The sequence below is a fragment of the Bos indicus genome, chromosome 4, assembly GCF_029378745.1.
Source record: "Bos indicus isolate NIAB-ARS_2022 breed Sahiwal x Tharparkar chromosome 4, NIAB-ARS_B.indTharparkar_mat_pri_1.0, whole genome shotgun sequence".
NCBI classification, from domain to species: Eukaryota; Metazoa; Chordata; class Mammalia; order Artiodactyla; family Bovidae; genus Bos; species Bos indicus.
Genome location: NC_091763.1, coordinates 95,292,555 through 95,319,768, shown reverse-complemented (window position 1 = coordinate 95,319,768; position 27,214 = coordinate 95,292,555). Strand labels below are relative to the sequence as shown.

Sequence of the window (27,214 nt, the reverse complement as noted above, 5' to 3'; positions counted from 1 at the left end):
CCCCTCCAGCACTAGGCGGAGGCACTTCTCACCTTGTGCCCACCCAGGGCCGAGATGGCCAGAAATAGGAATTCCTCAGTGCAAACCCCTCAAGCCCTTGGCAGGCTTCATGCTTGTGCTGTCACTAAATGCTGCCCCAAGCCAGGGTGACAGAACTCAAGGAAAAGCCCTAGTTGAGAAAAGTAAGAAAAGCAGAGAAACGATGAGCAGGAGGCAGGAAGAAGGATCACGGAGAGGGGAAACCCACCACACACGGGAAAAAGTAGAAAAGCAGTAGTTAACTGCAAGGAAACTTTTTTTGTCTATTTTTGACCAAGTGAAAAACAACAAACCCCAGAGAATACACTGAGCGAACTAGAATCAGAGGGAGCCAGTGAAGGGAGGGCAGAGGCAGCAGAACTGCAAATACATGCTAATTACCTCACCCTTCCTCTGTGACTGGCAGGCGCGGCCTCACAGCCATTTGTACCACGGCCTAATAGTGATTTCAGCTCACAGACTTCCGTCCACTTTTTTTTCTTAACAAAGTCTACCACAAGTCTGTTTTGTGAAGTCAAAACAGTATCTATCGTTAGGAAATTTAACTGTCAGAAAAGTTCAGATAAGCATAATGGAGAAGTAAAGAATAGTTGGTGTGACTACAACAAATACCAAATCACAAATATTTGAAATTCTTTCCCTTCCGGGCCCAAAGTAGAGAGGTGCCTTTGTTTGCTGAGTTGGCTCACAGATGACTTGGCTTTTGTGGGTTGTGTAGGATGTTGAATGGGGAGGAGAAACTAGAGGAAGGTCAAATATTTGTCAAGTGCCTACTATGTATCAGGCATTCTGCTAGATGCTAGAAATTTGAGAGTGAACAAAACATGCCCCTGTCCTCTTAAAGCTAACACTTTTTTTTTTTTTTTTTTGCTTTTTAAAAAGTCATAGTAAATTACACATAACATAAAATTTACCATCTTAACTCTTTTAAAGTGTATAGGTCAATAGTGATGGAGAAGGCAATGGCACCCCACTCTTGCCTGGAAAATCTCGTGGATGGAGGTGTCTGGTGGGCTGCAGTCCATGGGGTCGCTAAGAGTTGGACACGACTGAGCGACTTCACTTTCACTTTTCACTTTCATGCATTGGAGAAGGAAATGGCAACCCACTCCAGTGTTCTTGCCTGGAGAATCCCAGGGACGGGGGAGCCTGGTGGGCTGCCCTCTATGGGGTCGCACAGAGTCGGACACGACTGAAGCGATTTAGCAGCAGCAGCAGCAGTTCAATAGTGACACTGTGGTGCAAATACCCTCTGGAATTTTTCTATCTTGTAGAAACTAAAACTCTATGCCCATCAAACAATTCCCATTTCTCTTTCCCCCTAGGCTGGGGCGACCAACATTCTATTATACTTTCTGTTTTTATGAATTTGATTTTTCTAGATTCCTCATATAAGTGGAACCATATAGCATATTCCTTTTTGTGACTGGCTTATTTCACTTAGCATAATGTCCTCAAGGTTCATCCATGCTTAGCATGTGCTGAAATTTCCTTCTTTTATAAGACTGGATAATATTCCATTGTATGTGTAGACCACATTTTGTTTATTCATTCATCTGTTGATGAATATTTGTGTTGCTTCCACCTCTTGGCTATTAAGAATAATGCTGCTCTGAACATGGGTGTAAAATATCTCTTTGAATTAACACTCTTTTAAGGAGCTTATTCCATCATATTTGGATTATTTGCCCATTAGTTCGCCCAAATAGATGGGTAGCAGCACAAGGACCTGTGTTGCTTATCTTTGTACTCCAACTTCTATATAGTGCTGGCACATAGTAGGAACTCAATGAATATTTGTTGAACAAAATAATTTATTTTTACACTTCTTAGTCACTACTGCTGCAGCTGGCTGTTTTACATATCTTAATAAATAAGTTTTGCAATTTTAATGACTGCTATTTTGATTATATTTACATACTAAGCTAGCTTATATAAGGGGGTTAGTATTAAAAAATATAAAGCTCAATCAAAATTCACTTTCTAGATGAAATGCTACTAACAATTCCTTCTCAGTCACTTTGTTTGAAATCAGCTCTTGCTGCTCTTATTTTTCGCCTTCCTTTTCTTTCTTTTCCTCAAGTCATAGCTCTGCATGGATCTTGAGGACCTCACTATGGATATCCTTAATTCAGGGGAAAGTGAAAGTGACAGTCACTCAGTTGTGTCCGATTCTTTGCAACCCCATGGACTATACAGTCCGTGGAATTCTCCAGGCCAGAATACTGGAGTGGGTAGCCATTCCCTTCTCCAGGGGATCTTCCCAACCCAGGGATCGAACCCAGGTCTCCCGTATTGCAGGCAGATTCTTTACCCGCTGAACCACAAGGGAAGCCCAAGAATACTGGAATGGGTAACCTATCCCTTCTCCAGGGGATCTTCCTGACCCAGGAATCGAACCAGGGTCTCCTGCATTGGAGGTGGATTCTTTACCAACTGAGCTACAGGGAACCCCAATTCAGGGGACATCCTGCGGAATAGAGCTGGGCATGGGCCTAGAGTTTGGTTTTCTCAGTTCAAAACCTTGCATCGAGGGTCATTTAGTACAAGATACAGCATGAACAAAGCACAGCCCTGCCTCTGGAGGAACTCTGCCTTGTGGTTATGTGTGGTTATTCTTGGCCACGATTAAGTAAAAGGCCCAGTTTTCTCAGGTGTAGAAAATAGTATTTACCTTCATTCTCCATAACCCACATGACAAACACAGACACAACTCTTAACATTTACAAAACATGAGGAGTTAAAAGATACTGCGAACATTCTGAGTAGCATTGTATTTGCTGATAATTACTATATGTAGTATCAACAGATTTAGAAGCTAGTTCTGTAATCCTTTTCAAAATAGACATTTAGAATTATGATTCCTGGTCAAAGTAGCATTGTTGTACACAAATCTTTGAGGTACTTGCTCAGCTCCAAAAATAAAGTGGTGTTTTTTAAAATGTAAAAGAGAAAAATTAAAGACACAGTTGGCCCCAAGTGTAAACTTTTTCTATGGACCAGACATGCAAAGTAATGAATGGGACTAATGATGTGCCTGTTGGGCTCCAGGTGTTAAAGGATGCAGAAGATGCTCTAAAGGGGCATCTTCTACAGGAAAGGGAGACTGAAGGTGACATGCATGGGGTGATGGAAGAGCGTGAGAACCAGACCAGATTCACTGCTTGAAGCTATGCACTACACTGAGAACCCCACCCCCATACTCACAAATTAGTTTATGAAAGAGGCTAAAAAAAGCTGACCACTGCCTAGTGGCAGGAGAAGGCAATGGCATCCCACTCCAGTACTCTTGCCTGGAAAATCCCATGGACAGAGGAGCCTGGTAGGCTGCAGTCCTTGGGGTCGCTAAGAGTCGGACATGACTGAGTGACTTCATTTTCACTTTTCACTTTCACTCATTGGAGAAGGAAATGGCAACCCACTCCAGTGTTCTTGCCTGGAGAATCCCAGGGACGGGGGAGCCTGGTGGGCTTCCATCTATGGGATTGCACAGAGTCAGACACAACTGTAGTGACTTAGCAGCAGCAGCCTAGTGGCAGGCCTTTCATGAAAGAATAATGGGGCAGGAATATAGGACACATGATAGGAAGCTGGATCAAGCAACCATAGATCTCCAAGACTAACCTATGACATCTCTATCAACACAGTAAGGGAAAAGAATAAACTTAGCAGCAGCAGCAGCATCTCAATATTTATCTAATATAATATTCAATATTAAATGAAAGACTCCATTCTTAATACTAATAAAGTGCTTAGGAATAACTATAACAAAATATGGATTTATGTATGGAAGATTTGTGGGAAAAGTTAAGATTTAAATAAGTGGAGACATACAATATTCATGAATTCCAATATTCATTATAATGAAGATGTCAGTTCTCCTAAAGTTAACTTTTAATTTCAGTGCAAACCCAATTTAAAAAAATCCCAACCTGCTTACATAGCACAGAACAATGATCACAAAATTCATGTGTTAGAGTTAGGGGTCAAAGTTATTATAGCACTTGGGGATTCCTTTGGCTGCAAGGAAAAGAACATAAAACAAAGTGGCTTACAAACTAAGAGGTTTATTATTTCACATCACAGGATGTCTACTGGTAAGTGTTTTCAGTATTGGATAATTCAGCACCACAGTGACATCATGGGAAACTGGAAGCTTTTCATCTGTCTACTTAGCCATTCTCAGTGTGCAGGGTTATACTTATCCCTTCAGAGTGGCCAGACAGCTGCCATAGTAACGGACACTACATTTTCCTCCAAATCTATATACAGATAGGAACGGCAAATCTTTTTCTTATGTACCTTTTTAAGCAAGAAGAAAACTTACCTACCCCATCCCATCTCCACTATAGTACAATTTCACATAGGTCTCATTAGCTAGAGATGCATATGCTTATGGCCAAACCAATGCCCATGGAATGAAATTACTTTAGTGGACTTAAACTGAGTACTATAAGATAAAGATAAGGCTCAGAGACATCTGAAAACAATTTAGGTTCAAGTTAGAAAGGAGAAAGAAACAATATTCTTTGGTCAGATAACCAACCAAAATACCCAAGGCAATTTTGAAAAAGAATAAGTCAGGGGGATTGTCTTACCAAATACCTGAATTTAAAATCAGAGGTGGTATAATAAACCAACAGTGAAAAGATGAACTATTTAAGAAATATGTGTTGGAATAATTATATGCATATTTTCTATTTCATATCATAAGAAGTTTAAGTTGGTTTAAAGACCTAAATGTGAATTGTCAATTTTTAAACTTCTATAGAAAAATAAAAGAGATTATCTTTACACCCTTGGGTTAGAAAATTTATTAAAGCGTAAAATATAAAGGAAAAAGTTGGTACATTTTACTGAATTAAAATAAGAATTTATTAGCAAAGTGAAAAGAGTCTTAGACTAGGAAAAGATATTTTCCCAGACATAAAACAATCAAGGTATTAGTATTCAAAAATTATAAAGAACTCCTACAAAGCAAAAAGAAAAAGAAACACCTAGAGAGAAAATTTGGCAAAGGAGTTAAATAGGCTAATTAACAGAAGAAAAACTAATGGTCAATAGACATATAAGATGTGAAGTCTCACTAGAAACTAAGGGAAAATGAAATAAAATAATAAAAAGTTACTATTTAGTACCTGTAAGTAGGCAAAAATTTTAATTCTGAAAATACCAAAAGTTAGCATGATGGGGAAACAAGATTCTTAGAAACCAAAATGATGGTTAGTAGAAATCCTAAGACCCAGAAATTCCTCTTAGGTACGTTGCCTAGATTAGTGTTCTCAACTAGGATCAATTTCCCGATGTTTGAGGATATTTCGGGTTGTCACACCTCAGAGTGCTACTTGTAACTAGTGGTTAGAGGGAGGCTGGGGCTTCCCAGGTGGCGCTAGTGGTAAAAAACCCATCTGCCAGTGCAGGAGACACAGGTTCGATCCCTGGGTCAGGAAGATCCCCTGAAGGAGGGCACGGCAACCCACTCTAGAATTGTTGCCTGGAGAGTCCCATGGACAGAGGAGCCTGATGGGCTACAGTTCATAGGGTCACAAAGAGTCAGACACGACTAAAGTGACTGAGCATGCATGCAGAAAAGGGAAGCTGCTTAATGTCCTACTCCACAACATAGAATTATCCAGTCCAAAATGTCAATAATGTCAAGGTTGAAAAATCCTGGCCTAGAAAAACTTTCACTTGGTGTTTGTACACCAGGAGGCTGGTATTTGAACATCAGTTGCAGCATTGTTTGTCATAGCAAACAACAATAATAACAAACAAAATAACCTACATGTCAGTAATGCAGAAGGATGGATAAGTAACTTGTATATATTCAAACAAAGGAATAATGCACAACAGTTATAATTAATGAGTTAGTTCCTCAGGTGGCAACATGAATAAATCTAAAAAATAATGATAACTAAAAAAGCATTGCAAAAGGTTATGTACAGAGTGATATTAGTAGTCCTTGACATTTTACAAATACAAAGCAATACTGTATTTGTTTATGAATATATACATATAACAGAAAATTACAAAACATGCATAGGAATGATTCATAGTAAACTTCATGATAGTGATACTTTGGAGAAAAGAGGAAAGGAGAAAGATAGAGAAATGAATGGGATCTGGCTTAAAGTTGTACTTATAAAACTTTTTATAAAAAACAAAAAACCCTAAAGCAAATAAGGCAAATTTTGATTTGTTGAGTGTTATATACATAGGTGTTTGTTCAACTATGTTCACTGTTTTTCTGTTGGTTTGAAATATTTTATAATGATAACATTTTGAAATATGTTATGAGATGTGTTTGCAAGAATGAGTGAGTATTATTTTCCAGAAGCATGGAGATGGTGGAGGGAGCCAGTGTTTCCAGAACAAACTATGTTATGCCAAAGGAAAGTGATAGAAGGGGAAAGTGAACCCTGAATAAAGAAGAATCTATTCATTTAAAGACCCTTTCCCAGGGACACTTGGCAGGAAGAGAGCTGGCTTTCCTGCTGCGCCAGTAATTGGAAGGCTAACCTCTGTCCATGGTCCTATTTCTCTCCCTCAAACAACCGTAGAAGCACTCAGAGGTAGTTTCAAATATGCCTTGTTAGGAAGACATTGAAGTGTTTGAGATAAAACTAAGAAGCTGAGGGAAGAGGAAATACTGTGGGTACAAGCGGGTGTTGAGTATTTGGAAGGCGGTTCTGACAGTCTGCAGTAGTGGCTACAAGCAGAGGGAATCTTGCTGGACAGCCATTCTTTGTAACAACGATGAAAAGCATCTATCAAAGGAGTGAGGTTCACTTGCGCTGAGGTCTGCTCAGTATGAATGATACTGTCATCTCCCTAACATTTCATATTTTTAACGAAAATTTCTTATTCCTAACGCTTTTCGTAATCTCTTTCCAACAATCGTGTAAAAACTGGTCAATATCCACCTCTTGCTTTTACAGAGATGAGGAGAGATTAGCAAAGCTTCTCCAAAGACTTGGGTTCTTTCTATTAACCAATATTTTTACCTAAGCCACTAGAGATAAATAAACAGTGAGAGCAACTCAACTGAGAAAGATATTTTATGGGCATCGCAGAGTAATCTCCTGTCTTTTAAAAAGAAACAACATTTCTTGAGATCCCAGGAGGTGTCTGGCACTACACAAAGTGATATGAGCGTGAGAGTGCAGAACATAATGTTTGGGAACATAATGTTCCTCCAGGGACTCAAAAATTAATGCAGATTCAAAACCGTTGAAAAAAAAATACAAGAGTTGGTTGTAATAAATTATGGAAAAACAAAATGAAAGGTGTAGAGGTAAAAATCCCAAGCACGGTGATAAACGAGGGGACACGAAAGCAGAATATGATGAGCCAATTAGCCTCAAGAGAACACAGACTCACAATATGGGCAGAATATACGATACCCTGTGAGGTCAATTTTGCAGACTTGGTTGCTTGTCCACACACACACAAACAAAATCGATAGCTATTTTTTGATGGGCCACTGGCAAAAAAATAAAAAATTGACTTTTCTTTTCTCTAGATATAGTCCAAACCATCCAGCATGCAGTAAAATGTTTAGGGAAAAAAATATGTGTGTTGGTAAACTTTTAATCTAAAAAACTAGACATCTAGTCTGGATGATAGCTGTAATGGAAATACGTACTATTGGGTTTGTAGATGCTGATTTGTATCAGCAACCAGAAATTGTGCTAAAAGCTCCATTTGGCCTACTTTTCTTTACTTGGCTAAGTGACTGGGGACATTTTTGTGAGGCTATTTGTTATATTCAGAAGAGAGAAGAAAGATATACATGAAAACTGTGATGTAGAAGTAAGAAAGTATCTTAATAGTAATATGTGATCTAATCTAGGGCAACGTTTCTCCACCAATGTGACAGAAAGTACTGGGAAATGCAGGAACCTCACTGCTCCTCAAACTGAGCTTTTTTCATCATCCCAGCTTTCCTGTTTTAGCAGCTTCTACCTTGCTAACCATCAGTGCTAAAAGAGGGAATTTTCTATATTGATGGTCAGTGTTTTTAAAAATTTGTTTTATTGTGATAAAAGTCACAAATAAAAATACTATTTTAATCATATTTAACTGTACAGTTCAGTGGCACTAAGTACATTCACATTGTTCTGCAACTCTCACCATCATCCATCTCCCAAATTTTTCACTTTCCTAAGCTGAAACTGTCCCCCTTAAACACTAAATCCCCATTCCCCATCCCCACCACACCCCATCCCAGCCCCTGGCATCTACCAATGTACTTTCTGACTTTATGAATTTAACTAGTCTAGGTACCTCAGACAAGTGGAATCAGTATTTGTCTTCACCAACTGTATATTGGAATGCACTTAAAAAAATTTTTTTTGGCCGCACTGTGGGGCATGTGGGATCTTATTTCTCTGGCCAGAGATCAAACCCATGCCCCCTGCACTGCAAGCATGGAGTCTTACCCACCGGACCACCAGAGAAGTATCTGGAATGTATTTTTGAGGTTAACTTAATATATATCCTACAAACAGATTGTACCTTCTTTCTACCCTGCCCCTATGCTATACAGTAGGTTCTCATTAGTTATCTATTTTATACATGCTGCTGCTGCTGCTGCTAAGTCGCTTCAGTCATGTCCGACTCTGTGCGACCCCATAGATGGCAGCCCACCAGGCTTCCCTGTCCCTGGGATTCTCCAGGCAAGAACACTGGAGTGGGTTGCCATTTCCTTCTCCAATGCATGAAAGTGAAAAGTGAAAGTGAAGTAGCTCAGTCCTGTCCAACTCTTAGAGACCCCATGGACTGGAACCTACCAGGCTCCTCCATCCATGGGATTTTCCAGGCAAGAGTACATAGTAGTATATATATATCAATCCCAATCTCCAAATTCACTGATGGTCGGCTTTTGATTTGACCTCCCACATGGTCACTGCAACTTCATTCACTTTCATATTTATCCTCTCCTGTATTCTAGTGTTATAATAATATGAAAAGATAAAAATGTCTAGAAAACTTTATTCCTTGTATAAGGCAAGGAATTGCACAGTTACATTCATATAGATATCTAACAGACATCTCAAACTCAACTGCTCAATTCTACCATCAAGGACCCAGTATTTTTTCCTAATTCACCATCCTTAACATCAAGTCTTTTGTCTTGTACTCACTAGAAGTCTGCTGTGACTCCAGGCATTGTGATGGTGTTCAAATAGCCATATCTATTCCCAGAAGGCTTTCACTTTGGTCTCATTAGCCAGAAGCGAATCACCCCTAGCTGCAACAAAGATGTGGGAATTGAATATCTAGCAAAAGAAAATGGGATTATTACGATTGAATTACACCACTCATGATTCATCACTTGAAGCTGGACATCTTGTCATTCTCAAGAGTCAGGGCTCTGTTAGCAAGGAGGAAGAGAGGAATGGTTATTGGGGAGGAAATCAACACAGTATGCCACACTTCTCATTCCTAGCTGACCTATCTCACTAAATATCATCATCATCCATTTGTGCCCAAGCCAATAATAGAAGACAGAACTTTGATTCCTTTCTTTCATGTCCAATATGCAAACAATCAGAAAGCTCTGTTGACTCTGCTTCCCATATATACCTTTAATCCTCTGTATTCTTCCCTTCCTCACTGCTTCCATCCTGTTCCTAGCACCACTGTTCACCTGAATTACTTCAGCTGCCTCCTAAAGATCTCTGAGCTTTCATTCTTGCCCTCTACAATTCATTGCCCACACAGAAAATCGCTGCCTTGCATGAAACTTCCTATTGGCTTCCCATTTCACCTAAAATCCAAATTCCTTCCTTTGATCTCCCGTGCCTGTAAGATCTAGGCTCTATCTACCTATCCACCTGCATCTTGTAACCACTTTTCTGTTTGCCACTGAGTTCCGGTCATCTAGGCTTTCTTTTTTTTATTATTAATTTATTTTTAATTGAAGGGTAATTGCTTTACAGAATTTTGTTGTTTTCTGTCAAACCTCCAACATGAATCAGCCATAGGTATAAAACTCAAATTCTTTACCACCTTGGGGGCTTTTGAACAATCCATTCTCTCTATCTAGGATGCTCTTCATTCTGATCTTTTCACCATCAGCTCCTCCTTATAATTTTAAAAAAATTTATTAATAATTTTTTTGGCCACGTGATATGTGGAACTTCCCCAACCAGGGATCAAACCCATGTCCCCTGCATCAGGGTCTTAATCACTGGGCCACCAGGGAAGTCCTCCTCCTTGTCATTTTAGATCACTGCTCAAATGTCATCTTTTCAGAGAGGTCTTCCCTGGACATACAAACCAAAATAGTCCTCTAGTCATCTCTCACTTCATCTTATCTTGTTTCTCTGTAATGCACCTGTCACTATCTAACATTATTTAGTTTGCCTCTTTACGTATCCGAGAAGGCAGTGGCAACGCACTCCAGTACTCTTGCCTGGAAAATCCCATGGACGGAGGAGCCTGGTAGGCTGCAGTCCATGGGGTCCCTAAGAGTTGGACATGACTGAGCAACTTCACTTTCACTTTTCACTTTCACGCATTGGAGAAGGAAATGGCAACCTACTCCAGTGTTCTTGCCTGGAGAATCCCAGGGACGGGGGAGCCTGGTGGGCTGCCGTCTATGGGTCGCACAGAGTCAGACACGACTGAAGCGACTTAGCAGCAGCAGGAGCAGCAGCAGCAGCTTTAGGTAACATGTCATGAAATACAGCTATTTATTCATTTTCCAACTCCTCCACAACTAGAATATCAGCTTCGTGAGAGCAGACACCTTGTCTGTTGTGTTCACTGCTACAGTCCTAGCCTGTAGATCAAGGTACATGGTAGACTCTCATTGACTATTTCTGAATGAATGAATAAATGAGGAGGAAGATTTATAAGTGGAAATTTTAGCAATAAAAATAACATCTGTAACATATAATTAGCATCCTTAGAGTTATCCCTTATAGAGCAAAATCACTTTGTTAAGGAATATAAAATGTGTTATGATTTAAAGACATCATAATTAATAAGAAACACTAATTTCTTTCACCCAGTCTCTTTCCTCCTGTGTCTTCCTTTTCAAAGTTAAACACACCACATATACTCTTAATCATAGCACTCTATCAATGCAATTATTGAGTACCTTCTCCCCTGACATCTCTCCTTTGCCTAATCATATGATTACATTTTCTCACCATTTTCTGAAGGTCTGGGACAATTTAAAAGGAACACTTGGGGAACATCTCTCCTTTAATTTTGGTCAGAACTTTAAGAAGGGAAAAACCCAAATGTTCTTGGAAAAAGAGAAATACTTAGCATCTGAAAATTTCTGCCTTCTTCTGATGTTTTTACATTCCTATATGTGTTCTTTCTAAAGGCTAAAACCATTTCTACTCCCTTTACCTGAAAGCCAGATTTTTTATCAGGCTGTATTCCAGGTAAAATGCTAAAACCAGAGAAATGAATATGCAATCCTCCTTCATCTCCCTTTCTGTGATCCACTCCGCTCTTTCCATACCATCTCATCCCGAGGTGACCCTCTGCAGGCACAGGCTTTGGGATCAGCAGCTGACTGGGCCCAAGGCTCAGCCTGCGTTCTAGGCCTCCCATGCACCTGGCAGGCCATGGCACATTGAAATTGTGCAACAAAAACTCTGGAACATTCACATTTACATTAGGGGTAGAGCATCTTAGTGATGCTAATTCAGTATATTCCAAAATGCCCTTGTGTTTAGAAATATCTTCAAATGCTGCTCATAAATTACACACAAAGAATCCTGGGCTTCTGAACTTCCAGACTTGCCAACAGAAAATAACAAAAGGATTCTCATCTTCAAAGGTCTTTAGTGAATATATTAAACACAGAAAAAAAAACTGTTGCTCTGTACTCAAGGCAACCTCAGCCCTTCCTCACCTGCCATCACCGTCTCCCATCCCACACCCATATCCAGCTCCATGTCTACACATTCATGGACAGGCCCCTGAAACTCATGTCCCCAAACAGCCTTGCAACATTTTTGATCATGCATCAGTAAAAAATGTGGGGATATGTAGCCGCAAAATATACACATTATATATATATACATATATATCATCCTTATGGCAGAAAACGAAGAAGAACTAAAGAGCCTCTCGATGAAAGTGAAAGAGGAGAGTGAAAAAGTTGGCTTAAAACTCAACATTCAGAAAACTAAGATCATGGCATCCATCCCATCACTTCATGGCAAATAGACAGGGAAACAATGGAAACAGTGAGAGATTTTTTGGGGGGGCTCCAAAATCACTGTGGATAGTGACTGCAGCCATGAAATTAAAAGACACTTGCTCCTTGGAAGAAAAGCTATGACCAACCTAGATAGTATATTAAAAAGCAGAGACATTACTTTGCCAACAAAGGTCTGTCTAGTCAAGGCTATGGTTTTTCCAATAGTCACATATGGATGTGAGAGTTGGACTATAAAGAAAACTGAGCACCAAAGAACTGATGCTTTTGAACTGTGGTATTGGATAAGACTCTTGAGAGTCCCTTGGACTGCAAGGAGATCCAATCTGTCCATCCTAAAGGAAATAAGTCCTGAATATTCATTGGAAGGACTGATGCTGAAGCTTAACTCCAATACTTTGGCCACCTGATGGGAAGAACTGACTCACTAGAAAAGACTCTGATGCTAGGAAAGATTGAAGACAGGAGGAGAAGGGGATGACAGAGGATGAGATGGTTGGATGGCATCACGGACTTGATGGACATGAGTGTGAGTAAGCTCAAGGAGTTGGTGATGGACAGGGAAGCCTGGCATGCTATAGTCCATGGGGTTGCAAAGAGTCCGACATGACTAAGCAACTGAACTGAACTGAACTGATATATAAATACATATCAAAAATGCAAGTAGAAGAATAAAATAATAAATAAATAATAAAAAGTAAATTCTTTGATTCTATACTGTTGGGAACCTATTTCCAGATTATATCTCAGGTTAACTGGGAAACTGTTTCCTCACGGTTATCTGAATTCTAAAGATAGTTTCTCAAGATTACCAGCCCTGGTTATCCAGTCAATACCTGAATATCCTGGTTAATCTAGGTACTGCTGTGAAGAGATTTTGCAAATGTAATAAAGTCCCAGGTCAGTTTTGTTGTTGTTGCTCAGTCACTCAGTTTTGTCTCACTCTTTGTGACCCCATGCTCTGCAGCACACCAGGCTTCTCTGTCCTTTACAATCACCTGGAGTTTGCTCAAACTCATGTCCATTGAATCGGTGATGCCATCCAACCATCTAATCCTCTGTCATCCCCTTCTCCTGTCAATTTACCTTAAGATATGATTATCTAGGGACTTGCCCTGGTGGTCCAGTGATTAAGACTCAGCCCTTCCATTGCAAGGCATGCATGCTAAGTCTCTTCAGTTGTGTCCAACTCTTTGTGACCCTATGGAACATAGCCCACCAGGCTCCTCTGTCCATGGGATTCTCCAGGCAACAATACTGGAGTGGGTTGCCATGCCCTCCTCCAGTGGATCTTCCCAACCCAGGGATCGAACCTGTGTCTCTTATGTCTCCTGCATTGGCAGGCGGGTTCTTTACCACTAGCACCACCTGGAAAGCCCCTTCCAATGCAGGGGACACAGGTTTAATCCCTGGTCAGAGAACGAAGATCCCACATACTTGCAGTGCCAGCCAAAATAAATAGGTAACACTTTTAAGATATGAATATGTAGGTGGGCCTGGCCCATTGAGGTGAGCCCTTTAAGAGATCTGTTTTCCTCATTTGGTAGCAGAAGAGGAAGTCAAAGAAATCTGAAACATGAGAAAGATTCCAGAGTTATTGCTGGCTTTGAAAACAGAGAAAACCAGTGAGAAGGAACGGGTGGGGCCTCTAGAAGGCAGAAGGAAACAGGGACCTCAGTGACCCAGACATAAGGAACCAAGTTCTGCCAGACATCTGAATGAGTCTGCAATCAGAGACTTCCCTAGAGCCTTCAGGTAAGAGTCCAGCCTGATGAATACCATTATTTCCACCCTGTGGGACCCCAGGCAGAGAATTCAGCCAAACCTACTCCGTCTTCTGACCTAGAGAATGGTGAGCTAGTAAATGAGCTGCTGTTCCAGCCCCCAAGTTGTGGTGATTTGCTACACAGCAGTAGAAAACTAACACATCCCTTTGGCTTTCACATCTCTAAAAGTAATAATGTCAGGCAAGTCCAAGAAGCACTTAGAAAACAAATATTAATAAGATTATTTAATTAATGTGTTTTAAGTTGAAAAGAAATATATTGAATTATTTCCAAGAGGCTATGATTTTTTAACTATTTATAATAGCCATTGAGGTTCGCTTCAGGGCAGCTGAACTCTTTAATCACAGGTTTGTTTTCTCATATTTATTGCAGTTGGGGGACAGAGATAACTTTAGAAGCCACATCATGAGGGTTTAGAGTGTGGAGTTGTTGCTTCAGGGGGACATAGCTTAATCTGCATGTTTTCATTTCACAAAACAAGATGCTGCATTTTATAGATACTCTACTGAATACCACATCTACATGTCAAATACAGGGGTTTTTTTGTTGTTTTTTAAGCTATAGTTCCCTTTCTAAAAATCTTGACCTTCACCTTGGCAAATGCATTGAAATTTAGCAAGCTGTATTCTGATCTTGAGAAAATTATAAGAGGAGAGGCAAAAGATGATCATACTTGTTTTAATAAAAGTGATCACTGAGATAGATGAAAACCAGAAAGTGGGGCAGGAACATTCTGACCATATAATCATGCACTCAGTAAACAGATACGAATGGTGCTAAGCCTGCTAACCCAGATTTCTCCTCTTGAGTCAGACGTAACCATGGAGTTCTCTGAAGAGCTCAACCCCACAACCAGACAAACAAAGTGGACCAGAGAAGAGGAAAGGGGTCATAGTTAAGTAAATCAGAGGTTGTATTCAGGGTAAGCACATTCCAGTTTGGGGAGTAGACTTTATATACAAAATGAGAAGTAGAGCTTCGTAGTTAAAAGCTGCATGACTCTAGGCCAATTCCTTAAATTACCTGAGCCTCAGTTTCCTCCTGTCTATGTCAGGACAATTTTTCAGTGTTCTTAGCACCTGGCCTAGAACATGGAGTTCTCAATAAATGATGGCTGCATTAAGATCATACAATCTTATCTTTCCACCCTTGTCCAAGAATCCTGTATAATCATCTCTATTCTAATGGATGCTAAAAGCCCTGCTAGCTAGTCCGAAGCATCATGTTCAAAGCAAAAGACTACAGGCCGGTGTCCAGGCCTGAAGTCTAATGCAAACACTCCCTTAAGTCAGGGAGGGACAAGCGGATTCCCCAGGCAAAGGCAGGGTACTACTAATTAGAGCCACAGACAGAAAGATCTGCAGGCAAATATCCACAAATAAAAATCTTTTTCTAAAATAATCTAGTTTTCTGGCCCAATCAGTTGACAATGACTTGGCCATTGAAGATCATATTTTTCCAACATGGTCCATTTTCTTGGCTTTCCTAAGTTACTAATTATGACCATGTTTTCCCAAATGTGGAAATTCCCCTTGTGCAGATGCCGCTGCTGGCCAATCCTTCTTTCCTGAGAAGTCTCCACAGCACAAAAATATTTTTGTTTTCCCCAATTGCCCACAGGGAAAATTTCCTCACTTTTTTTTCTCTCCTCCCTTAAAGTCCTCTGGCAATTTCCAGGAATCTAAATAAACCAGAATCACTTAGATCACAGGAGAGCCTTTGAGATGTTCTACTTCTAACATAGCAAAAAAAAAAAAAAAAAATCCTAAACTTTAGATTTAACATTATTAAAACAATCTTAAATTGAGTATTTTGGAGGTTTTGTTTTATTTTGTTTTAATAACCAAAGCAATGCCACTGAAATCAAAATACCTCCCACTCCTGCCTGAGACTATGGCTCTGCGACTTGGGAGCTTAAATTATAAACAGAGGTGATTATCTTTGTATCTGGATCAAATGCCATTATGTAAAATGTGCTTCATACACATTAAAGCCCTACACAAATGTAGGCTTTTGGCACCAAGTGGGTATACACGATGTGAATAGGGAGTAATTATTCAAATAATAAAAATTCGTTAGACGATTTACCCTGGTTACCTATTCATCTTCTGGGTTTACTGAAGTGCTTTGTGCAGGGCTGACGACAGCATAGGTACTCCAGAGATATTTTGTTCTTTTCAGAACATTCATCAAGAAGCACATTTCTGTGCCAGAAGCTAAATTTAGTTAGTGGGGAGAGGGCAGTAGAGTGATGAATCAGACTAAGACTCTGCCCTCAAGGTCTTAATAATCCAGTAAAGAAGGCACAAAGTACATACTAGCTCCGTGGTTCTCAGCCAGGCACGATGTTGCCTCCCCGCCACCCTCACCTCACCCCTGGGACATCTAGCAATGTCTGGAGAGGTTTTTGATGACCAGAACTAGAAGTGGGGGTGCTACCGGCATCTAATGGAAGAGGCAAAGCATATTGCTAAACATCCTACAGTGCACAGGACAACCCCGCTTAACAAGAATTATCTGATCCAAAATGCTATCAGTGCCAAGCTTGAGACACTCTCAAGCAGCTGAATTACTTAGAACAAAGGGCTGATTGATTGATTGATTGATAATTGTTAGTGTTGGTCCACATGGTAAATAACTTTCACCCTATGACCCCAGTCATTTTGAATTTGTGCCTGTGCCTAACCCATTATAACTGTTCAATGTCTTTTGAATGAATGAGTAAATTCAGACAGGTGGTAATTAAAGCATGAGATAAGGTGTCACTGCTGCTGCTGCTAAGTCACTTCAGTCGTGTCCGACTCTGTGCGACCCCATAGACGGCAGCCCACCAGGCTCAGCCATCCCTGGGAGTCTCCAGGCAAGAACACTGGAGTGGGTTGCCATTTCCTTCTCCAATGCATGAAAGTGAAAAGTGAAAGTGAAGTTGCTCAGTCGTGTCTGACTCGTAGCAACCCCATGGACTACAGCCTACCAGGCTCGCAAAATGAATAATAATTTAGAGTGAATTGTTGACTAAAGAGGACACAATATTTCTACCATGATGCTGAGCATATAGTAACTGCTCAGTGAATGTGAACTCAACATATTCAGATAACCTACATTCAGATAACCAACATTCATTTGCTGAAAAAGCTTAAAGTGCACAATATTGAAAAATCTTATCTTTAAAACAGTCCTAGTAGTAGCTTTTCTTCTTGGAAATACTTCATATGAGTGGCATATCATACCATAAAGGGATAAAAGTATGTACTTTTATATGCATTCAAAGTTTTCACTAATTCAAATTGGTTCTGTTTCTAATGTGCCTAATCAGCTAATATTAATGAAGTTTCAAACAATGAGGTGGCTACTTAATCTAGGGAAGGAGGAAGAAGTGTTTCGAAATATAGCCTTAATTCCTTTATATAGTTTGGAGAAGGAAATGGCAACCCACTCCAATATTCTTGCTTGGAGAATCCCAGGGACAGAGGAGCCTGGTGGGCTGCCGTCTTGGGGTCGCGCAGAGTTGGACACGACTGAAGTGACATAGCAGCAGCAGCTTTTAGATAGAATGTGGCTCCTACTCTTTATATATAATAAAAGTAAAAACAAGTGACATAGGCATGGACTTTGAGCCTTCTGCTTGATTTTCACAGGTATCAATAGTAAAAAAAAAAATGGTGAAGTTCCACTCTCGATTAAAATGAAATGGTATCTTTAAATTAGAACATGTCAGTGACAAAATATTTGATTTACTAAAACCATTGACACTTTTTTTCTGGAAAATGAATCAGGTGGTCTTATATTCTAGTTTAATCAGATAAACAGAGCTATTATTAGGTGAAAATATCTGTACTTCTGATTAAGCAATTACCTTTAATTGTAATATGCAGGTTACCAAGGAAATATATTGGCTTTCCTCTTTCATCTATTTGACCTGCATTTTCTCAGTTGTAAGTTGGTGAGTAAGTCAGGAAATGGCATCTAATTTTGTATTAGCATTAGTCAAATATAAGTAGGAGGGGAATGCTAGCATAAAAATTTTTAAATAAAAATAACTGGGATAATCTGCCTTGTATGATAATCAGTATCAATGTTCCCTGAATTTAACATACATAATGGAGATCACAATGTCCTTGGTTTTTGAAACATAAAGAAAAGAAAATTTCTTTCAAATTTAGCAATTTCCAGCCAAGTCTTTGCCCAAACATGAGTTTAATGAGGTATGTTTAAGAGTAGGGGAAGGAGAATTTCACTCTTTCCTTTTCATAAAGAAGTAATTAAATAACAATTATTTCATCTCAGTAAGAGAAAGAATCTTATGGGATACATTCACCAATAAATAAATGAATGAAGAGTGATGCATTTTAAAAAGTCAAAGATTAGAAAATCAAAAGAATAAACCTTGACTCAGGGAAATATTCAGTATGCTCAGAAAAAGAAACATAAACAGTAAAAATGGACCTTGATGTGACAAAGCCCACCTCCCCTGTTATTGAATAGTTTTACTTATAAAGAAAAAGATTTCTTCTTTATTCTTCCTATAGGGGAAGCAGGTTTGGCTAAGCAAGAATAGTATTCTTAGAAGGGTTCTAGATCAAGATGGCAGAGTAGGAGGATATTCAGCTCACCTCCTCCCCCAGATACACCAAAACTGCAACTACACAAAGACCAACTGTCTCTGAAAATGACTCAAAAACTAGCAGAACAGATTTTCTACAACTCGAGACATAAGGGAAAGGCCCATTGAGATGGGTAGGAGGGACAGAGACACAGTCTAATCAGAACCCACTCCCCCCATGAGTTACCCACTATCAGGAGGGATATCGTAGTCACAGAGCTTTCTCCCTGTGGAGCGAGAGAGCCAAACTTCAGGTAGACTCCCCAGCCAGGGGGACCTGCACCAGAAAGATGAGCCCCCACTAACATCCAGCTTTAAAAACCAGCAGGCTTACATCTGGGAGAGACAGAGGGCTGTGACTCAATTTTTGTTGTTATTCAGTCAGTCATGTCTGCTTCTTTGCGACCCCATGGACTGCAGCACACCAGGCTTCCCTATCCTTCATCATGTCCCGGAGCTTGCTCAAACTCATGTCCATTGAGTCAGTGATGCCTACAAACATCTCGTCTTCTGTCGTCCCCTTCTCCTCCAGCCTGCAATCTTTCCCAGCATCAGGGTCTTTTCTAATGAGTCGGTTGTTTGAATCAGGTGACCAAAGTACTGGAGCTTCAGCGTCAGCATCAGTCTTTCCAATGAATACTCAGGATTTATTTGCTTTAGGATTGACGGGTTTGAACTCAGTTGATAATATACTCTCAAGAATATCAATTGATAAGAGCATCAGCTCGATAATATATGACTATTATCCAACTATAAAAACAAGAATGAAATCTTGCCATTTGCAACAACTTGAATAGACCTAGAGAGCATTTCACTAAGTGAAATGAAAAAGATAAATACTATTTGATTTCACTTATATGTGGAATCTAAAAAACAAAATAAATGAACAAACAAAACAGAAACAGACTCCTAGATACAGAGAACAAACTGGTAGTTGTCAGAAGGCAGGCAGGTTGGGAGTTGGGTGAAGAAGGTGAAGGGAATTAAGAGGTAAAAACTTGCAGTTAAAAAATCAAATGAATCATGGGGATACAGAATAGGGAATATAGTCAATAATATTGTAATAACTTTGTATGGTGACAGATGTTAACTGGACATTGTGGTGATCAGTTCATAATGTTTATAAATGTTGAACCCTATGTTGTACATCTGAAACTAATGTATTACTGTGGATCAACTACATTTCAATTTAAAACAAGGAATACTATTCTCAGGTGAACACTGAAGTGGCAGATTTGGATTGAACAGTACATATGACAGTGTATGAAAAAGCAGACATCCCTTTGCTGACAAAGGTCTGTATAGTCAAAGCTATGGTTTTTCCAGTAGTCATGTATGGATATGAGAGTTGGACTATAAAGACAGCTGAGCGCTGAAGAATTGGTGCTTTTAAATTGTGGTGCTGGAGAAGACTCTTGAGAGTTCATTGGACAGTAAGGAGATCAAACCAGTCAATCCTGAAGGAAACCAACCCTGAATATTCATTGGAAAGACTGATGCTGAAGCTTACATGCCAATCTTTTGGATACCTGATGCAAAGAGCCAACTCACTGGAAAAGACCCTGATGTTGGGAAAGATTAAAGGCAGGAGGCAAAGGGGGTGACAGAAGATGAGATGGTTGGATGGCATCACTAACTCAGTGGGCCTGAGTTTGAGCAAACTCCAGGAGAGGGTGAAGGACAGGGAAGCCTGGCGTGCTGCAGTCCTTTGGGCTGCAAAGAGTCAGACGTGACTTAGCAACTGAACAACAACAGTGTATATTTGCCTTTACTGATAAGCATGAACTTAACCAGAAGAGCGGGCAGAATCTCTTGTACCGGGAATAATGTAATTTCTATATATCCTGGCATCTGCTGTATTGAGCTCCTGCTACAGCTTTTCTGGCCTAAAGCAAGGGCAGAATGACTGGTCGTTCACCAGGGAAGACCAAGGTGCTGTGCATCTTTCCTTCCCTTCCTCTCCCTACCCCTGGAAAGCTGTTCTCATGGGGATTAAATATATTGCCAAGACAATGGAAATATGAAATGGCACCAAATTGTGTATTCAAAGAGCCACAGGAAGATGGTTTTGCTAGAGTATTTGCTACAAGGGAAAGTAAAGTGAGAATGTAGGCATCAGATGATAAATAAATAGAAGTGCTAGGCAAGAGTTTAGGTTTGCCTATCATTTCCTATTAATATTGCCTGGAGAAACATCAACAACCTCAGGTATGCAGACGATATCACTCCAATGGCAGAAAGTGCAGAGGAACTAAAGAACCTCTTGGTGAGGGTGAAAGAGGAAACTGAAAAAGCTGGCTTAAAACCCAGCATTCAAAAAACTATGATCATGGCATCCAGTCCCATCACTTCATGGTGATTAGAAGGGTAAAAAGTGGAAGCAGTGACAGATTTTATTTTCTTGGGCTCCAAAATCACTGCAGATGGTGACTGCAGCCATGAAATTAAAACACCCTTGCTCCTTGAAAGGAAAGCTATGACAAACCTACACAGCATAGTAAAAAGCAGAGACAGCACTTTGCTGACAAAGGTCCATATAGTCAAAGCTCTGGTTTTTCTAGTAGTCATGTACAGACATGAGAGTTGGACCATAAAGAAGACTGAATGCCAAAGAATTGATGCTTTCAAACTGTGGTGCTGGAGAAGACTCTTGAGAGTCCCTTCGACTGCAAGAAGATTAAACCAGTCAATCCTAAAGGAAATCAACCTGAATACTCATTGGAAGGACTGATGCTGAAGCTGAAGTTCTAAAACTTTGCCTCCTGATGTGAAGAGCTAACTCATTGGAAAAGACTGTAATGCTGGTAAAGATTGAAGGCAAAAGGAGAAGGGTGTGGCAGAGGATAACATGGTTAGATAGTATCTCTGATTCAATGAACATGAGTTTGAGCAAACTCCAGGAGATAGTGAAGGACAGAGGAGCCTGGTGGGCTGCAGTCCATGGGGTTGCAAAGAAGCAGACTTGACTGAGCGACTGAATAACAACAACATCATCTCCTACTCCAAAGGTGATGTTCATTTAATTGCTGGTAAACTATCAGCACTGGACAATCAAAATAGCTGTCTAATTAAGCAAAAACGATACTTTGCCATAAACAACTGGAATGATGAAACTAATATGTACCAGCTTAGTATCAACTGATTATTTTACATGGTTATGAGAGTCAGCATAATGTTGACTCATAAACTGAAAGCATGTTGGAAACATATCTTGTTGTAATATTTTCAGATGCAGCCAGATTGAGAGTCAATCGTGGATATTTAGAATAAACAAACATATCTGCTTATTTCTATTGAACTCATACTCTTATAATTGCTTATGGACTGATCATTCTGCTCTTCACTTCCTCTCATCACTTTTCAGAAGAACTAGACATTTTCAAAAGTTAGGTCTAGAGTCTCTTTAGACCATCATCCAAAGACGCTGTTTAGCTGCCTGAGTGCAAATTGCTTTTTAAAATTCTAAGATATCCCTTATCCCATCTCTGGAATAGCATTCCTGTAACCTCTATGACACTTATTTTTAGGTGGTGGGATGTGGGATGGTTTTTGCTTGCTTTCTTGTATTTGTGTGTGTGTGTGTGTGTGTGTGTGTGTGTGTGCGCGTTGTTTGAATTTTTCAATAGTTTCTCTTTACAATTAATTAAAATTAATAATCATTAAAGAAATCTCTCCTTTCTACTCACTTAGCCCAAATTGTAGTTCACAGTCTTCTACCCTGTTAGCTCACTGATTTTCTAAATTCGCTTCACCAAAACTCAACAGCAGTTTCACCCTTAACAGTTCAGCTTGAAAGAATCTCCCATATGCCCAATGTGAAAAGGCAGACTGTCTGCTTCTTTCATTATGGAAAGTTCATTACTGACCTTTCTTTCATTGTTTTTGTTCTTTGTGTTGTCACACCTAGTTTTAGAATACTGCTGAACTCTCCAATTTCCTTTGAAAAGAATCCCATCATGTGGTACAATTTAGGCAACTTGGAAACACATTGTTAGATAGTATGTGTAAATGTTGGGAAGATCCCTCAATAAGATAATCTCAGAAATTTTCTTTTATTGTATGGGTGTCAGAGTGACAAAAGGGGATGAATTAGGAAGAGATTCATAAAACACTGTGCTACAGGGGGTTCTAAATTCTATACACAACTTGTCTTTGCAAGATCTGACTCTCATAGTGTGGTTGGTACCATGGACAAATAAAATCTCCCAAATCTCTTTAAGCCCAATGGTTCAGCTCCTTTACATTCCTCATGGACCCTAAATGGTTGTATTTACTTGAGACTGGGGGGTCCTGGATCAATAACATAGTAATAAAATTTAAAAATAGTTGATATTTTAAAGGGTGGCAGGATTAGGAATATTTTTTTTTTCCTTTTTGGCCTTGTGATTGAATACTTTTTGTGCTCTAAATACTCATCTACCAGCATAAAAAGGAAAAGGTAGGATATTTTTGTCATTGGAAAATTTTCAGGTCAGTCTGGATGACTATCAGGTATGATCTACAAGAGAGACACAGAAAACTTGACTCATGTATCCTCTTAACATTCCTTTCATCTTTAAATTCTGTGCTCTGAAGTCCACCCTCTAAACATAGGGTGGTGATGTGCCATACTGAAAGGATAGGAGACTCTTCTGGTCACCCTCCTCAGTTTGTCTTGAACCAGTAGCTTCTGTGAAGGTGGCAGCTCTGAAAATTAAACAGGAGATGGAACGGGTGGGAAATATTCATAGGAAACTTGGAGCTGTCCAGCAGTCAAAGTCCCAACTAATGAGACTTAGGACAGTTTGGAGCAGAGATTCAGCTATCTGTACAGGTGTTCAGAATGCTTAGATGTATGTAGAAGTATTTGCTTATCCAACCCCATTCCAAGGAGATATTTTCTGCTTTCTATATTGCTTTTCATTTTAAATGAGGTCAGTGGTCTTTTAAATTGTGTAGGAAAAAAGAAAGCAATAATATACAGGGTGAGGTAGAAGAAGAAAAGTCAAAGACAAAGGAAGGCAAAAACAGGACTGTTACAGTGTACAAGTAGTCTTTCAGCTTGTTAATTTAACTCTTTAGACACATACACATACACACACGAACACAATATGTAAACATGCCCTATGACTGTATGTGTTCAGTCCTGTAGCAGCTTCATTATTTATATTTTGCAATCAGTAATACAGTCACTATAGCATACCATTTAGGGAAAAAAAAAGACTGTGTCAAGTTTTAGCTTACAAAGACTTCCCAGAACATACAACAAAAAAAATTTGGATAAATTTGGCCTAAAAATGTTGCCATCGTTTTCCCTTTGCAAGTGGCAGATGTATTCACTTTGATGAATCCCCACTTGATGGAGGTTCTGAAGAGTGACATAAAAATCTCTAAGCATGTTTATAATTGTCTTCTAAGTGACTGGATACTATTTCTCTTTTTCTTATATTTTCTTCTGAAAAGAGGAATCAACGTTTCCACTGACATCCTAGATTTGAAAAGAAAGGGGATTGGGATAACATCTCATCTGGTTCCTATGTATTAGGCAGTTTTATAGGTAAGTAACCCAGTTTTATAGGTAAAGCAGCTGAACGTGGAGAAGCTAATTGCTCTGTAATAATTTATAATAATTTTTAAATTTACAGAGTAATATGTATTCACTGTAGAAGATACAAGAAATATAAAACAAACAAAAAAAATCAAGATCATCCTGGTGTAACCATTCACATTCTGATGTGTAGCCTACTAAATACAGATGTATGGTTATATACATATTTCATGCTCAATATTTCTTTAAGAGAAAACAGAAAAGGTAAAGTGAAAGAGCTCTTGGTCCATCTGATCCGAACCTGAACTTATTGTCCACATATTTTAAACATCTACTTGATCATGTCTCCTCTACCCTTGGGCTCAATCTGACAACAGATTGTAAATCAAGTGCCAGATTTCCTATTTAGAAACTAGCAGTAGGGTTGTAGGCAACGCCTTACCTTTCTTTTCTTGAACAGAGACCCAAGAAATTGTGAAGGAAATATGATACTGCAAAAATTGGCTTTATTTTTGTGAGGTAACATTGGAGGTCCCCATGTTGACAGCTGCAAAGGCAGTCACATGTTTAATAGAGCAAAGAGCCCTACAAAGAAAGAAGTAAACTTTAGCTTTAAAAGTCCTTTTATCCTCCATGATTTTGATGGCTTTAAATTTGTCACCTGAATGCGATATTAACATAATCGTCTGCATTTCAGCTAATGAATGCACCTGCTTCTAAGACTTTATTTTAGCAGTTTTAATGAGCTCTTCAAAAGAGTTTGCCTGGACTTACTGCACTGCTAGAGAAATAGCAGCTGTAAGCAACTAACAACACATTCAGTATTTGAATCAAGCTCTGTGAAGTTGTTAAACTTGAGAAGGAGTATCTATCCATCTGTCTGTGATAAGGGAAATGAATCTGAGATGTAGCTGTGGCATTTGGAAAAAGCACTAGAGTAAGTGGGGTTGGCCAGCAATGGTTATTCCTGTTTGGCCATAATATATGGATTCCAAGCAATTCATTTAAGCTCTCTAAACCCCAGTTTCTCATCTATATAATAATGGTACCCAACTTATAACTTTGTAAGAATCAGATGCCTCATTTGTTGTAAGGACTCCATAATGTTAAATTTTTTTATAATTATTGTTTATTGTTAAGCAGATATGACTTTAAGTGGATCAAACAAATTTAATTTGATTGGCTGTAAGTTGTCAGATGGCTCTTAGGTGAATAATTGCTCACTGAGACCTATAGTAAGAAAAAACCCAAACTGATCTCTTTTACCTAAGTAATTAGGAAGTCTATATCAATGCTGAATCATCATACCTTAACCCCACAGTGAAGATTTTTAAACATCTTCTAGAAATTCTTGAAGTTCAAATCCCTAAATAATCTGATAAGCCATTTAGAATATATAAATATTATGTAATGATGGGATACTAGCATAAGTATTGACTTTTAATATATATTTTAATACTTTTAACTATCAAATTCATTCATGCTTGTTACACTCTGATTTCAACACTACATTTTCATGACGGTAGTCTCCCTCCTCCTTTTTTCTCATATGCTCCTGTGTATTTTAATTTGAAAAGTAAGTAGTAATAACCCATCCAAAACTCAATTGAATGGAATATGAAAAATAGGACAAATGTCACTTTAAAGATACACACAGCAGACATATTACAGCTCAACTGGAGGTAACACCCTAGAATAAAGATGCCAGATTGATCTCTCTCTCTCTCAGTCTCTCACTGGTTCTTTCTGGAAAATAGGTAGAATAAAGGTAAGAGAGCTATTAAGAAAATGGAAAATCCTCTGATTCACAATTTATTTCAATCAAAAGTGAGACAATTACTCTGGCTGGGATGGATGTAATTTATTTTCTAGATTCCTTCTGCCCGTTATACCCTTCTGACCAACAGTATTTCCTCAATAATTGGAGTTAGTTCATCTATGCTTCACTCCATATGATATAATGCTATAGAATCAGAAGACCAAACCAGTTTAGGAATCTTTGCCAGTTTCTTACAGGGATTTCTCTGAACAAGCATTGAGTTCTAGAAACCATCAACTTGAACCTGCTGGATTAGGTGGGTTTCTGATAACTGCTTGCATCCCCACATTTCAAAAGATCCATTGTATCCAGAGTTGCATGAAGTATCTTTTCCAGAAGACATTCAGTTCTTCTCTTAGACCACAGTTCTGTAATCTGAGAAAATAACCCCAAGGGAGCTCACTTCCAGCTGTCCTTTGACTGTGTTTTGCTATGGGAGGACAGCTGGCCTCACAATGAAGAGGACATGTTTTCTCTGGTCTGGCCATTCACAGAATAGTCCTTAAAAGGGCACCACTGAAGGGTAGCCACAGCATCACCTTGGAACCATTTAGAACCAGAGTCCCAGGCCCCATCCCAGATCTACTGCATCAGAATCTACAACTTAATGAGATATCTAGGTGGTTCATTGGAGAAGGCAATGGCACCCCACTCCAGTACTCTTGCCTGGAAAATCCCATGGACGGAGGACCCTGGTGGGCTGCAGTCCATGGGGTCGCGAAGAGTCAGACACGACTAAGCGACTTCACTTTCAGTTTTCACTTTCATGCATTGGAGAAGGAAATGGCAACCCACTCCAGTGTTCTTGCCTGGAGAATCCCAGGGACGGGGGAGCCTGGTGGGCTGCCGTCTATGGGGTCGCACAGGGTCGGACACGACTAAAGCGACTTAGCAGCAGCAGCAGCAGCAGCAGCAGGTGGTTTATATGCACATTTAGGTTCAAGAAGCAGTGGTCAAAGAGATCTGCCTGAGATTGCTCTTTTCAGCAACAGGACCCACCATCTCCTATTCCAGTTATAGCCATTCACTTTCCACTTTCAGTCTCTAAACAGATTTCTCTGCAGTGCTCCTGAGCAAACTATCCCTATCTGGATGAGTTCCCAACCAGTGGGTCTCAGACCCACTGGTAATTGCATTGATAGTAATCTGCATTTCTATGGTCAGGTAGTCAAACGTGGCAAAGCACAGCCTCCCCACTAGCAAAACCATACCCATTCCTCTCCAAGTCATCTTGCCCTCCCTGTTCCCA

General features: G+C 39.5%; 1 protein-coding gene across 5 annotated transcripts in view; it reads right to left on the bottom strand.

The window, feature by feature from the left end:
• Nucleotides 1-27,214, bottom strand: part of MKLN1 (muskelin 1) — a 391,490-nt gene that overhangs the window by 291,783 nt on the left and 72,493 nt on the right. The window contains exon 2 of one of the 5 annotated variants that reach the window (XM_070787315.1): nt 9,186-9,292. The exons of the other annotated variants lie outside the window; for them this stretch is intronic. The gene's annotated coding sequence lies outside the window, so the exon portion shown is untranslated. The remainder of the gene's footprint in view (nt 1-9,185; nt 9,293-27,214) is intronic. 5 annotated transcript variants of the gene reach the window in all.